This window comes from Bubalus bubalis, chromosome 8, assembly GCF_019923935.1.
Source record: "Bubalus bubalis isolate 160015118507 breed Murrah chromosome 8, NDDB_SH_1, whole genome shotgun sequence".
Taxonomy (NCBI): Eukaryota; Metazoa; Chordata; class Mammalia; order Artiodactyla; family Bovidae; genus Bubalus; species Bubalus bubalis.
Window position 1 is genome coordinate 17,607,708 of NC_059164.1, and position 13,059 is coordinate 17,620,766.

A 13,059-nucleotide genomic window follows, 5' to 3' on the forward strand; every position below is an offset into this window, starting at 1 on the left:
TTGCTGTTATTTTCTCCCACTCTGAAGGCTGTCTTTTCACCTTGCTTATAGTTTCCTTTGTTGTGCAGAAGCTTTTAATTTTAATTAGGTCCCATTTGTTTATTTTTGCTTTTATTTCCAATATTCTGGGAGGTGGGTCATAGAGGATCCTGCTGTGATTTATGTCGGAGAGTGTTTTGCCTATGTTCTCCTCTAGCAGTTTTATAGTTTCTGGTCTTACGTTTAGATCTTTAATCCATTTTGAGTTTATTTTGGTGTATGGTGTTAAAAAGTGTTTGAGTTTCATTCTTTTGCAAGTGGTTGGCCAGTTTTCCCAGCACCACTTGTTAAAGAGATTGTCTTTTCTCCATTGTATATTCTTGCCTCCTTTGTCAAAGATAAGGTGTCCATATGTGTGTGGATTTATCGCTGGGCTTTCTATTTTGTTCCATTGATCTATATTTCTGTCTTTGTTCCAGTACCATACTGTCTTGATGACTGTGGCTTTGTAGTAGAGCCTGAAGTCAGGCAGGTTGATTCTTCCAGTTCCATTCTTCTTCCTCAAGATTGCTTTGGCTAGTCGAGGTTTTTTGTATTTCCATACAAATTGTGAAATTATTTGTTCTAGCTCTGTGATAAATAATTGATGCTTTTGAACTGTGGTGTTGGAGAAGACTCTTGAGAGTCCCTTGGACTGCAAGGAGATCCAACCAGTCCATCCTAAAGGAGATTAGTCCTGCATTTTTATTGGAAGGACTGATGCTAAAGCTGATACTCCAATACTTTGGCGACCTCATGCAAAGAGTTAAGTCATTGGAAAAGACCCTGATGCTGGGAGGGATTGGGGGCAGGAGGAGAAGGGGATGACAGAGGATGAGATGGCTGGATGACATCACTGACTCAATGGACATAAGTTTCGGTAAACCCCAGGAGTTGGTGATGGACAGGGAGGCCTGGTGTGCTGCGATTAATGGGGTCACAAAGAGTTAGACACGACTGAGTGACTGAAGTGAACTGAGGATAGAGATAAAATAAATGAGAGACAGACAGAGAGGAAGTAACTGTGATATCAATTTCTATCTGCTTCTCAATACAGTAAATTTTTGAAATTACTGTCTTTGAGGTTAGTCAAAGATATGAAGTGATGGGACCTGATACCATATTTGTTATCAAAAAACCAGCTATACTTGTTTATTTAGCCTCTTTAGCACAATAAAGTTGAGAAATAGGATAAAGAACCTAAAGATGCAAACAAAGCTGAAAATGCACACAGGCACTAGTGTGTGCGAAATTAAGATGGGGAAAAAATATCACCCTAACTTAAAAGCATCCCAAATGGTTCAGAATGCAACTAAGATAATGATATGCTATATCATATAAATATCTAATTGCTTCAATACAAGAAGTTAAATATAATGAACAGTTTTATTAAAATATAAAAATCACTGAAAGAGCATTCAGAAGCAATCCAATCTTCTGAGCACCACTTTATGGGAAGCTCTTGGTTTGAAGATCTGAGAAGGTGCTGTTGGTTCTTAATTTATGTTAAAGTCTGATAATTTGCAGTTCTCTGCAACTTTTCCCCCTAACAAAGCAGAACTCATATACTGAAATGAAATCAAAGTGGCACAATATTATTTTAAGGAGTTTTACTGAAATTTATTAAAACACCAAATCTAAAATAACACTAAAGATTAGTTACAAATAAAGCTTCCAGCACACATAAATTTATATAGTAGATAGTAGCTGAAACTTCATACTTTGGCTTGTAGCAGTGGTTGTTTGTTTGAAGGCAACTGAGGGAAAATATATGATATTTACACTTTCCATAATTCATATTGATATCACTGAACAGACCTTACAATAATAATAATAACTGAAATATTCAGGCCAGCATTAATAAATTTAGCAAATAATACTATAGGATACGCAGTAAAATTTGAATTTCAGAAAACAATGATTATCTTTTTCACATAAATCTGCCCCCATGAAATTTGGGGGAATTTTTGGTAAAATTTATTTGTTTTTCATTGAAATTCAAATTTACCTGGGCATCCTGTATTTTATCTGGCCAATCTAAGTTCAGACCTATGCCAATAAAGATTGCATGCATGGTTGTTTTAATGTTTATATTAAAGAAAAATAGACTGACATATATATCATTTTATCCTTAGTTAAAATGATAATTTGAGATAGAGGATAATTGAAAAAGAATTAAGAGGGCAAAATTTGCCACCCCAAAATGTCTCTTTGGCATGAGGATTATTTAAAGTTGAAACATTAGGGCCAAAAAAATTTATGAAAAAACTTGGATCTTTTCTCTAACTTCCTGAAAGAATTTAGTTTGGTAGAGGGTTTGCTCCCAAAATAGAGCTGTAAAAGAATATGGTTAGATATGATGAGAAAGACGGCTGAGCAAGAGATCAGAGATAGAGATCAGAGTCCACACTGTGTCCCATAGTCTCTACCAGGTCCAGTGAGCATTGGTTTACCAAACATTTGCTTCTCCAACTGTATGTGAATTGCCTTTCTCCCCTTTGAAGTCCCAAACCACTCCCTTCAATATCCTCTCTTGTCTTTAGCTGAAGATAGAATTTAAGGAGAGGGCTTCACATATTTTGCAAGTTACAGTTTTCCTAGGTCTTTCCCATGTATACCTGTTACTTAACTTTTGCTGGATTTTTCCTTTTAATTTGTCTCATCTCAATTTAATTCCTAAGGCAAAGGAGAAATGAAAAGATACACTCATCTGAACACAGTGTTCCAAAGAATGGCAAAGAGAGATAAGAGAGCCTTCTTACTTGAGGCTATGGTTTTTCCAGTAGTTATGTATGGATGTGAGAGTTGGACTGTGAAGAAAGCCGAGCACCGAAGAATTGATGCTCTTGAACTGTATTGTTGGAGAAGACTCTTGAGAGTCCCTTGGACTGCAAGGAGAGCCAACCAGTCCATTCTGAAGGAGATCAGTCCTGGGTGTTCATTGGAAGGACTGACGCTGAGGCTGAAACTCCAGTACTTTGGCCACCTCATGCAAAGAGTTGACTCATTGGAAAAGACTCTGATGCGGGAGAGATTGGGGGCAGGAGGAGAAGTGGACGACAGAGGATGAGATGGCTGGATGGCATCACCAACTCGATGGACATGAGTTTGAGTAAACTCTGGGAGTTGGTGATGGACAGGGAGGTCTGGCGTGCTGCGATTCATGGGGTCACAAAGAGTCGGACACGACTGAGCGACCGAACTGAATTGAATACTGTAGGAAGTTTTATTGCCTTTGTTCAATCCTAGTAAAAACTTTGGAAATTTAAGCTTTCTTCTATAAGAAGCAGACAGAAAAAATCAAGCAAAATGATATCCACACTAAAGACCATGAGCAAGGATTTAAGGATACAAAGATACTTCAGGGCTAAGCCAAGAATTGAGGAAAACAATGGACAGTATGTTATATTGTCTGAAGTTCTTAGACTTTGATACGGTATATATGTATGACTTTGTACTGACTTCCTTGGAGAAAGGTTTTGAGGATTTTGTGGATAGAAATAAAAGGATGTTTGATAAAGATGACAGAAATCATGCTTTTCTCTCTCTCTCTCTCAATTTTTTAAACAACAGTGGCTTTACAGCAAAGTGAGATAATACGGCCAAGTTCTGACCAGTAGAAAGCAGTCAGAAGAGCCTATGACACTTCTGGAAATGGCAGCATTTAATACTTATCCATCAACCTCTAAATAGCTTCTAAACAGAGGATATTTTTATTTTTTTATCTCACAGCTGGAAGCAGAGGATCCATGGAGGACAGGAAATCCCTGATAGATGAAGAAGCCATGGGATGGAAAGAATTGAGTCTGAAACACAGCACAGAGAAACACAGACATTACCTCTGCCACATTACTCCATGTCCTCAAAATCCCCATAAATAAACTAGATCTTGGTAAGTCAGTAAGATTTTAGATTAGCAATTGCCCTGTGCTGATGAAAACAATAATGCAATAAACATAATCATTGTATGGTGGTGTTCATATAAAATTGAAAGATCAATTTCAATACATTTGATACAAAAATCTCAGGTTTGTTACTTTAGGACACACCAGCCAATATGGTGTCTCATTTTTAAGATGGAGCACATGAACTTTGAGCTTCCCAAGTGGCACTGGTGATAAAGAACCCATCTGCCAAGGCAGGAGACATATGTGGGTTCAATCCCCTGGAGATGAACCTGCCAATCCACTCCAGTGTTCTTACTTGGAGCATCCCATGGACAGAGGAGCCTGGCTGTACATAGTCCATAGCGTCGCAAAGAGTCGGACACGACAGAAGTGACTTAGCATGCAGGCATGCACACAAACTTTAAGTTCTACCGTTGACTTTGGGCTATACCTTTTACTAATACTTTTCCTATATCCAGTTAGATCATTTTATGGGTAATAATTTTGAAGTGCAATTTCTGAAAACTTAGGTCATTTTACAATCTTACCTCCTGAAACATGGTGAATGAATCTGGTTATTTTTAAATTCTTCTCCCAGTTTTATAACTTGTCAAAACCTAGGATTGTATTTACTATATTCTTAAAGAGAAGTTTATGTAACAAGACAAATCACAACAGAATGAGCGAGTTTAATGTACTTTTGCTGACCAAATTTTTATATAAAAGGAAAAGTATTTGGAGGAGAATCTGGATAGAGTTTTGCATAGTCAATATGCAATAGTCTTTAAGAGCTGTTTGTAAACCTAAAAACTGACAAAATTCAATGGCTTATCAAGAACTCAGAGTTAAAGTGAACTTTAACTCCATCCCAGTTATTTCATTAAAACCTTTAGTAGCATCCCTGTCCATTAGTCATTCAGTTTATAATTTCATACTAAAAAAATGTGCTGTGAAATGATATTGGAGTGGGTTGCCATTTCCTTCTCCAGGGGAAATTCCTGACGCAGGGATCGAACCTGGGTCTCCAGCATAGCAAGCAGATTCCTTGCTGTCTGAGCCACCAGGGAAGCCCCACACATTATGCTGCGATTAAATGTTTGGGAATATGGTTATTTTCCTGATGCCAGGCTAAATACCTTTCAACTCAATGGTTTTCATGCTTTACATAAAGTCTCCCTACATACTTTACATGTTTAATCCACCTGAGGATCTTTAAAAAGTACAATGTTTCATGCCTACCCTCAGACTTTCTAATTTAATTAGTATTGTGTACAAACTGGGAACTGAGAATTATGAACATTCCTCTAATGATTCTAACTCATCATAGTTGGGAAGTTACTGTTTTAACTATACTTCCTCTCTAGACTATTAGATTTACTTTGGAGAAAATAGTTTCATGAATATTTTTTAAAATGTTTTCCATAAAGATGCTTGAGAAAGGCATGCTTGAAGAAGAAATACAACTTTGGTCTCTATCTTAGATATTTTAGATAAGGTAAAATTCCTGAATTGTGCTGATAATTACAGTGAATTTGAAAAACAATTGTAACTCTTTTAGTTAACTTAATACAAAGAGAAAAAATGAGGTCAATTATGATTAATAAATGTTAGGTAATTTCAGTTTGTTGTTGATCATCTCCTATGTGTGTGTGTGTGTATGTGTGTGTGTGTGTTTGCTTCACAATGTTTTTTTGGCTTCTACTATACATCAGAATGAAAATTCTTTATGTGTTTTTACGTGTACAAGTTTTCCTTGAAAAGACTGTCTAAAGCATTGATTATAATGCTTTTCTTAAATGGTACAAGAGGATGATTAACCATAGCATAATCAATAAACATGACTGTTACTAAAAGTGGCTAGTGAAAGTGAAAGTTGCCCAGTCATATCCGACTCTTGCAATCCCCTGGATTGTAGCCTGCTGTGCTCCTCTGTCCATAGAATCCTCTAGGCAAGAATACTGGAGTGGCTTACCATTTCCTTCTCCAAAAGTGGCTAAAGGGCCAGCTTAAAAAGAAACCGCCTTAAAATAAAAATCTTATAATATGAAGGCCAAGATAATTTGGTTCCCTTTGAGCAATGTAAGAGCTGACTCATTGGAAAAGACACTGATGCTGGGAAAGATTGAAGGCAGGAGGAAAAGGGGATGACAGAGGACAAGACGGTTGAATGGCATCACTGACTCAATGGACATGAGATTGAGCAAACTCTGGGACATAGTGAAAGACAGGGAAGGCTGGTGTGCTGCAGTCCATAGGGTTTTAAAGAGTCAGACATGACTGAGCAACTTTCTTTTTGATGTTTGATTTTCAAAATACTGAAAAATATCCTTATATAAATCTAAATATCCTAACATCATTATAATTTTAACAAATAACTTTGGCAACAAAATTAATATTAAACATTAGAAATTTGCTAAGTATCAGTTTGCTCTGGCAACCTTGTGATTTTTGCATGAAACTTCTAATGAAATTTTGTTAACATGTATTTTTTCTTTTGTTATAGTTTTTCTCTTTCTCTAACAACTTTGTACTTATTTCTCATTCTGACCTTTGCTCACAAGAAGCATTATAGGATATCAATCATATTTTCTTGCTGTGCTTGAGTGGAGATCATGTTGTTTCATTTCAGGAATAATTTCCTGATGCTGTGTTTAAATAGCACATTTTATGTCAATAGACAAAGCAGTATGAAAGAATGAGAAGTGGCTTGACTTAAGACAAAATAAAAATGATCAGGTTTGTGATTTTCAAGCATAATTGTCTTGTAACTATCCACCTATAAAAAGCTCACATTGCTTATGTTTATTTCGAATATTTTCTTTATGATGATATCTAAAAATATTAATGATATTGTCATTGAATTCAAGACCTCTATTTATATAAATTATTGATATGATAGACAAGGTTACTCATACCTTCACCACAAATACTACATCACAAGTGAACCATTGAACAGAGAAATGAGAGAAGCACTGAATGTATTAGAGGTAGAAAACCAATCTTGAGAGTTTGTATCAACAATTATTACTGCACAAATTTTCAACTGAAAATTTTCTTGCTCTCTGTGCTTTACCTCTATTAATAGAAAAACAATTATGGCAATTATGATCCATTTACTATTTCATACTGTTTTATATCTGAAAATGTAACTATTATTTTTATCAATAATGTATACTAATCTCAGGAAAAACAAAGGAAACAAAGAAAAAAAAGACCTTCTCTATTATAGTATTCATACATTTTCTGGTTACTTTTGGTTGAATTGTTCATTTGGAAATAGTAATTTATTAGACTAATGACTTTCGTTTCCAAAAAATGACACATATGTGATTGTCAAAAATTGAGAGTCTATGTTTAAAGTTTGTAAATTACCTGAAAGACTGCTGATTCACAATCATAAGAAATTTACTGTCTGCTCCAGATATAAAGAAGCTCAAACATTATTTAAGTTGGAAGAATGTTATGACTATTCAGAGTTGACAAAGGTAGGCTTACAGTTCTCTAGCTTCACTAATCTTTAATGCTCTGCCGCTAACTCTACATCCCTGACATCCCCTTTCTTGGATTATTTACTTAGAAATAGTTGCAATTAAAAACTATTTCTCTGCTCCTTTGAGATGTAAATCCTCTCCCAACCTCTTGCTAATTTTACAACCTAGAATGTTCTTCTCAAAGATCTGGGCACCAGTAAACCACCCCCTCAAGTCTTCCTGTGCTTTTCTACAAGTTCATTTTGTGATTAAAACTCTCATTTTTTGTTTCAACAAGGATAAGTTCAACCTCTTGGCTCTATTTAAACAGTCATGAATAAAGTCTTCCTTATTTTTCAACTATTATTCCTTCCTTATTATTCAATTTAATGCAATTTTTCTTTAACGGAGTCCATGTGTCTCTTTGCTAGTTTCATAGGGCATGTGCATTAGTTCTGTCTTATTACTACTAAATAATTGTTTCATTTTTTTTTTAATTATAACTTTTGAAAGAACTTTACCCACATTATATAGAAATTATGTGGCCCTGAGGACTGCTGAGAGGAAGTACAGATAAATAAAATGTAAATGAAAGAATGGGTTTCTTGATTAAGCAAACACACATATTAATTTAAATGACTCAAATTAGCAAATTAAAATTTGCATTTATAGATTGAAAATGAGAACTAAATAGAGTGTGTATCAATGTGTATCTATATTGATAACTGTTCTAAATACCTGAATATTTCAGAGAAGGTTTAATAACAAGGGCTCTGAATTATTTAGACACTGGCTTTTTTTCTCCATTTACTTTTCATTAAATACAACCATAGTATCTTTCCACAAGATGATTTTTAATCCTTTTAGATTGGTAATGGAAAGTATAGTGTACTAATTTATGTAAAATGCTCAACTGCTGAGATAACTGACTCCTTTTAATGTTTTGTCATTAATTATAATAGATTTTTAATTACCATTGGAAGGTTTTGTAATTAGTAACATCTAGCTATATAATCAGTGACCCTAAGCTTTCTAATTGACATAACACCTAAAAATTACTCCAAGGATGTTGTAATGTTGCTTCATGTCAAGAAATTAAACCTGAATTACACTTGTTTTAGAGAGGATGGACTTGTGAAATTCATCAAGGATGTGCTGTGGCTCAGTGCTTTTTGGCACACCTACAATTGCCCTTGAAGCTGCTAGAAAAGGAAATTCACAAAGAGTTTGGGGAAAACAGACTTATGCATCCTATGGATCCCTTATTAGCTAGGATGAACCAAATATTTTTGTTTATCAAGGATGTCTTTATAGAACATTTTACGCCATTAAATTAAGATAATATTCTTTTCAGTGGTACAAATAGTAACCTCGAAGGAAGACTGATTTTAATACTTTAAAATTTAAGGGCAATTTATTAACAAGATTGATTTCTTCCCATTCCTTGTATATTTCAAAACAATTAGTGGCAAATTATACTGTAAGAAACATCAATTAGTGAAAATCTGGAAAAATTTTGATGAACAGTTGCCATATACAATGATTTATAACCCATCTACTTTTAAATGTTAGAATAGTAAGAGTTATGTTTGAACTCAAATAATGTATTTTAAGTATGTCACAGAAAGGGGCTACTTTCTTTTTTAATTTTAATTGGAGGTTAATTACTTGACAATATTGTAATGGGTTTTGCCATACATTCACATGAATCAGCCATGGGTATACATGTGTTCCCCATCCTGAAACCCTTCTCACCTCCCTCCCCATTCCATCCCTCAGGGTCATCCCAGTGCACCAGCCCTGAGCACCTGTCTCAGGCACCAAACCTGGACTGGTGATCTATTTCACATATGATAATATACATGTTTCATTGCTATTGTCTCAGATCATCCCACCATTGCCTTCTACCACAGAGTGCAAAAGTCTATTCTTTACATCTGTGTCTCTTTTGCTGTCTCGCATATAGGGTCATCACAACCATCTTTCTAAATTCCGTATGTACAGGTTAATATACTGTATTGGTGTTTTTCTTCCTGACTTTCATCATTCTATATAATAGGCTCCAGTTTAATCCACCTCATCAGAACTGATTCAAATGCATTCTTTTCAATAGCTGAGTAATATCCCATTGTGTATATGTACCACAGCTTTCTTATCCATTCATCTGCCAATGGACATCTAGGTTGCTTCCATGTCCTGGCTATTGTAAACAATGCTGTGATGAACAATGGGGTACACGTGTCTCTTTCAATTCTGGTTTCCTCAGTGTGTATGCCCAGCAGTGGGATTTCTGGGTCATATGGCAGTTCTATTTCCAGTTTTTTAAGGAATCTCCACACTGTACTCCATAGTGGCTGTACTAGTTTGCATTCCCACCAACAGTGTAAGAGGGTTCCCTTTTTTCCATACCCTCTACAGCATTTATTATTTGTAGGCTTTTGGATAGCAGCCATTCTGACTGGTGTGAGATGATACCTCATTGTGGTTTTGATTTGCATTTCTCTGATAATGAACGATGAGCATTTTTTAATGTATTTGCTAGCCATCTGCATGTCTTCTTTGGAAAATGTCTGTTTAGTTCTTTGGCCCATTTTTTGAATGGGTCATTTATTTTTCTGGAATCAAGTTGCAGGAACTGCTTGTATATTTTTGAGATTAATTCTTTGTCAGTTGCTTTGTTTGCTATTATTTTCTCCCATTCTGAAGGCTGTCTTTTCACCTTTCTTATAGTTTCCTTTGTTGTTCAAAAGCTTTTAAGTTTAATTAGGCCCCATTTGTTTATTTTTACTTTTATTTCCATTACTCTGGGAGGTGGGTCATAGAGGATCCTGCTGCAATTTATGTCAGAAAGTGTTTTGCTTATGTTTTCCTCTAGAAGTTTTATAATTTCTGGTCTACATTTAGATCTTTAATCCATTTTGAGTTTATTTTGGTGTATGGTGTTAGAAAGTGTTCTATTTTCATTCTTTTACAGGGGGTTGAACAGTTTTCCCAGCACCACTTGTTAAAGAGGTTATCTTTAATCCATTGTATATTCTTGCCTCCTTTGTCAAAGATAAGGTGTCCATGGGTGCATGGATTTAACTCTGGGCTTTCTGTTTTGTTCCATTGATCTATATTTCTGTCTTTGTGCCAGTACCATACTGTCTTGATGACTGTAGCTCTATAGTATAGTCTGAAGTCAGGCAGGTTGATTCCTCCAGTTCCATTCTTCTTTCTCAAGATTGCTTTGGCTATTCGAGGTTTTTTTGTATTTCCATACAAATTGTGAAATTATTTGTTCTAGTTCTCTGAAAAATATCATTGGTAGCTTGATAGGGATTGAATTGAACTACAGATTTTTTTGTGTAGTATACTCATTTTCACTATATTGATTCTTCTGATCCATGAACATGGTATATTTCTCCATCAATTTGTGTCATCCTTGATCTTTCACCAGTGTTTTATAATTTTCTATATATAGGTCTTTTGTTTCTTTAGGTAGATTTATTCCTAAGTATTTTATTCTTTTCATTGCAATGGTGATTGGAATTGTTTCTTTAATTTCTCTTTCTATTTTCTCATTGTTAGTGTATAGGAATGCAAGGGATTTCTGTGTGTTGATTTTATATCCTGCAACTTTACTGTATTCATTGATTAGCTCTAGTAATTTTCTGGTGGAGTCTTTAGGGTTTTCTATGTAGAGGAACATGTCATTTGCAAATAGTGAGAGTTTTACTTCTTCTTTTCCAATCTGGATTTTTCTTCTCTGATTGCTGTGGCCAAAACTTCCAAAACTATGTTGAATAGTAGTGGTGAGAGTGGGAACCCTTGTCTTGTTCCTGACTTTAGGGGAAATACTTTCAATCTTTCACCATTGAGAATAATGTTTGCTGTGGGTTTATCATATATGGCTTTTATTATGTTGAGGTATGTTCCTTCTATGCCTGCTTTCTGGAGAGTTTTTATCATAAATGGATGTTGAATTTGTCAGTTTTGGAATTTTGAATTCCAGTTTTGGAAAGTTTTGTATTTGTCAGTTTTGAAATTTTGAATTTTGAATTCCAGTTTTGGAAAGTTATACTTTTCTAAGAATTTATCCATTTCTTCCAAATTATCCATTTTATTGGCATATAGTTGCTGATAGTAGTCTCTTATGATCCTTTGTATTTCTGTGTTGTCTCCTGTGATTTCTCCATTTCCATTTCTAATTTTGTTGATTTGATTCTTTCCCTTGTTTTCTTGATGAGTCTGGCTAATGGTTTGTCTATTTTATTTATCTTCTCAAAGAACCAGCTTTTAGCTTTGTTGACTTTTGCTATGGTCTCCTTTATTTCTTTTTCATTTATTTCTGCCCTAATTTTTATGATTTATTTCCTTTTACTAACCCTGGTGTTATTCATTTCTTCTTTTTCTAGTTGCTTTAAGTGTAGAGTTAGGTTACTTATTAGATTTATCTCTTGTTTCTTTAGGTAAGCTTGTACTGCTATGAACCTCCCCCTTAGCACTGCTTTTTACTAAATCCCATAGGTTTTGGGTTGTTGTGTTTTCATTTTCATTCATTTCTATGCATATTTTGATTTATTTTTTATTTCTTCTATGATTATTTGGTTTTTCAGAAGCATGCTGTTTAGCCTTCATATGTTTGTATTTTTAATAGTTTGTTCCCTATAGTTGACATCTAATCTTACTACATTGTGATCAAAAAATATGCTTGGAATGATTTTATTTTTTTTTTTATTTACCAAGGCTAGATTTATGGCCCAGGATGTGATCTATCCTGGAGAAAGTTCCGTGTGCACTTGAGAAAAGGAAAGGGGCTACTTTAATATGCTCAAATAATCTTCAGGTGATTATTTCTCAATACATCACACTGAATTCATTTAATGAAATGGTTTTATACATTAGGCAGTACACAGTTCTTACATTTTACAAGGCAATTTCTACAAGAGTGTTTAAATAACACTAACATGTGGTTTTAACAAAATGTAATTTTCTCCAAACAGAAGGCTTTTATAAGTATCTTTGTAATAAAATTTTATCAGAATCTACACAGAATATGTTCTTAATTGTAAGCAGATGATTTGGTACTTGAAGTACCAAATGTTTTGGTACTGAAATATTGTCTTTTTCAAAGTATGCAAAATTCAACTGAGAAAATGTTGCCTTTGGAGGGAAAGATAAATGACATTTTTCCAAAATTTTCTCATCATGAAGAACACTGTCAAATATCTTGCAAAAATTATTTATATGATTACTTTTGTGTATAGGTTTATAAACTATAAACTGCATATCCCTAGTCCTGACATACAAAATGTGTGAAAATAATGTCTTTAGTATTCTTAGCTTTAATATTTTTTGTTGCTTAGTCACTAACTCTTGTCCAACTCTGCAACCCCATTGACTGTGGCCCACCAGGCTCCTCTGTCCATGGGATTTCCCTCAAGCTTTTATAATTTTTTCATTACCTTATTACCACTCTCTCTGCTCCTGCTTTGGGTTGCTTAATAAGAGCATGGCTTTAAAATATTAAAAATTGAAAATTCTCATTCCCTGAAAATTTCAGAGCATTATAAGCATTACTGAACAAAATCTAAACATCATCATGAACAAATTCTCATATGAAGTGTGCTATGTGCTCTTTCTCAATAAAATCAAAAGAGTGCACAGATGCTGTTTGAATATAAGTATATTTTGTGTGCTGT

At 34.6% G+C, this 13,059-nt stretch overlaps 1 long non-coding RNA gene across 1 annotated transcript in view; it reads left to right on the forward strand.

The window, feature by feature from the left end:
- Nucleotides 1-4,210, forward strand: part of LOC123334662 — a 137,816-nt gene extending 133,606 nt beyond the window's left edge. Inside the window, exon 3 of the long non-coding RNA XR_006552666.2 lies at nucleotides 3,751-4,210. This is a non-coding gene — a long non-coding RNA (uncharacterized LOC123334662). The remainder of the gene's footprint in view (nucleotides 1-3,750) is intronic.
- Nucleotides 4,211-13,059: the final 8,849 nt, after the last annotated feature.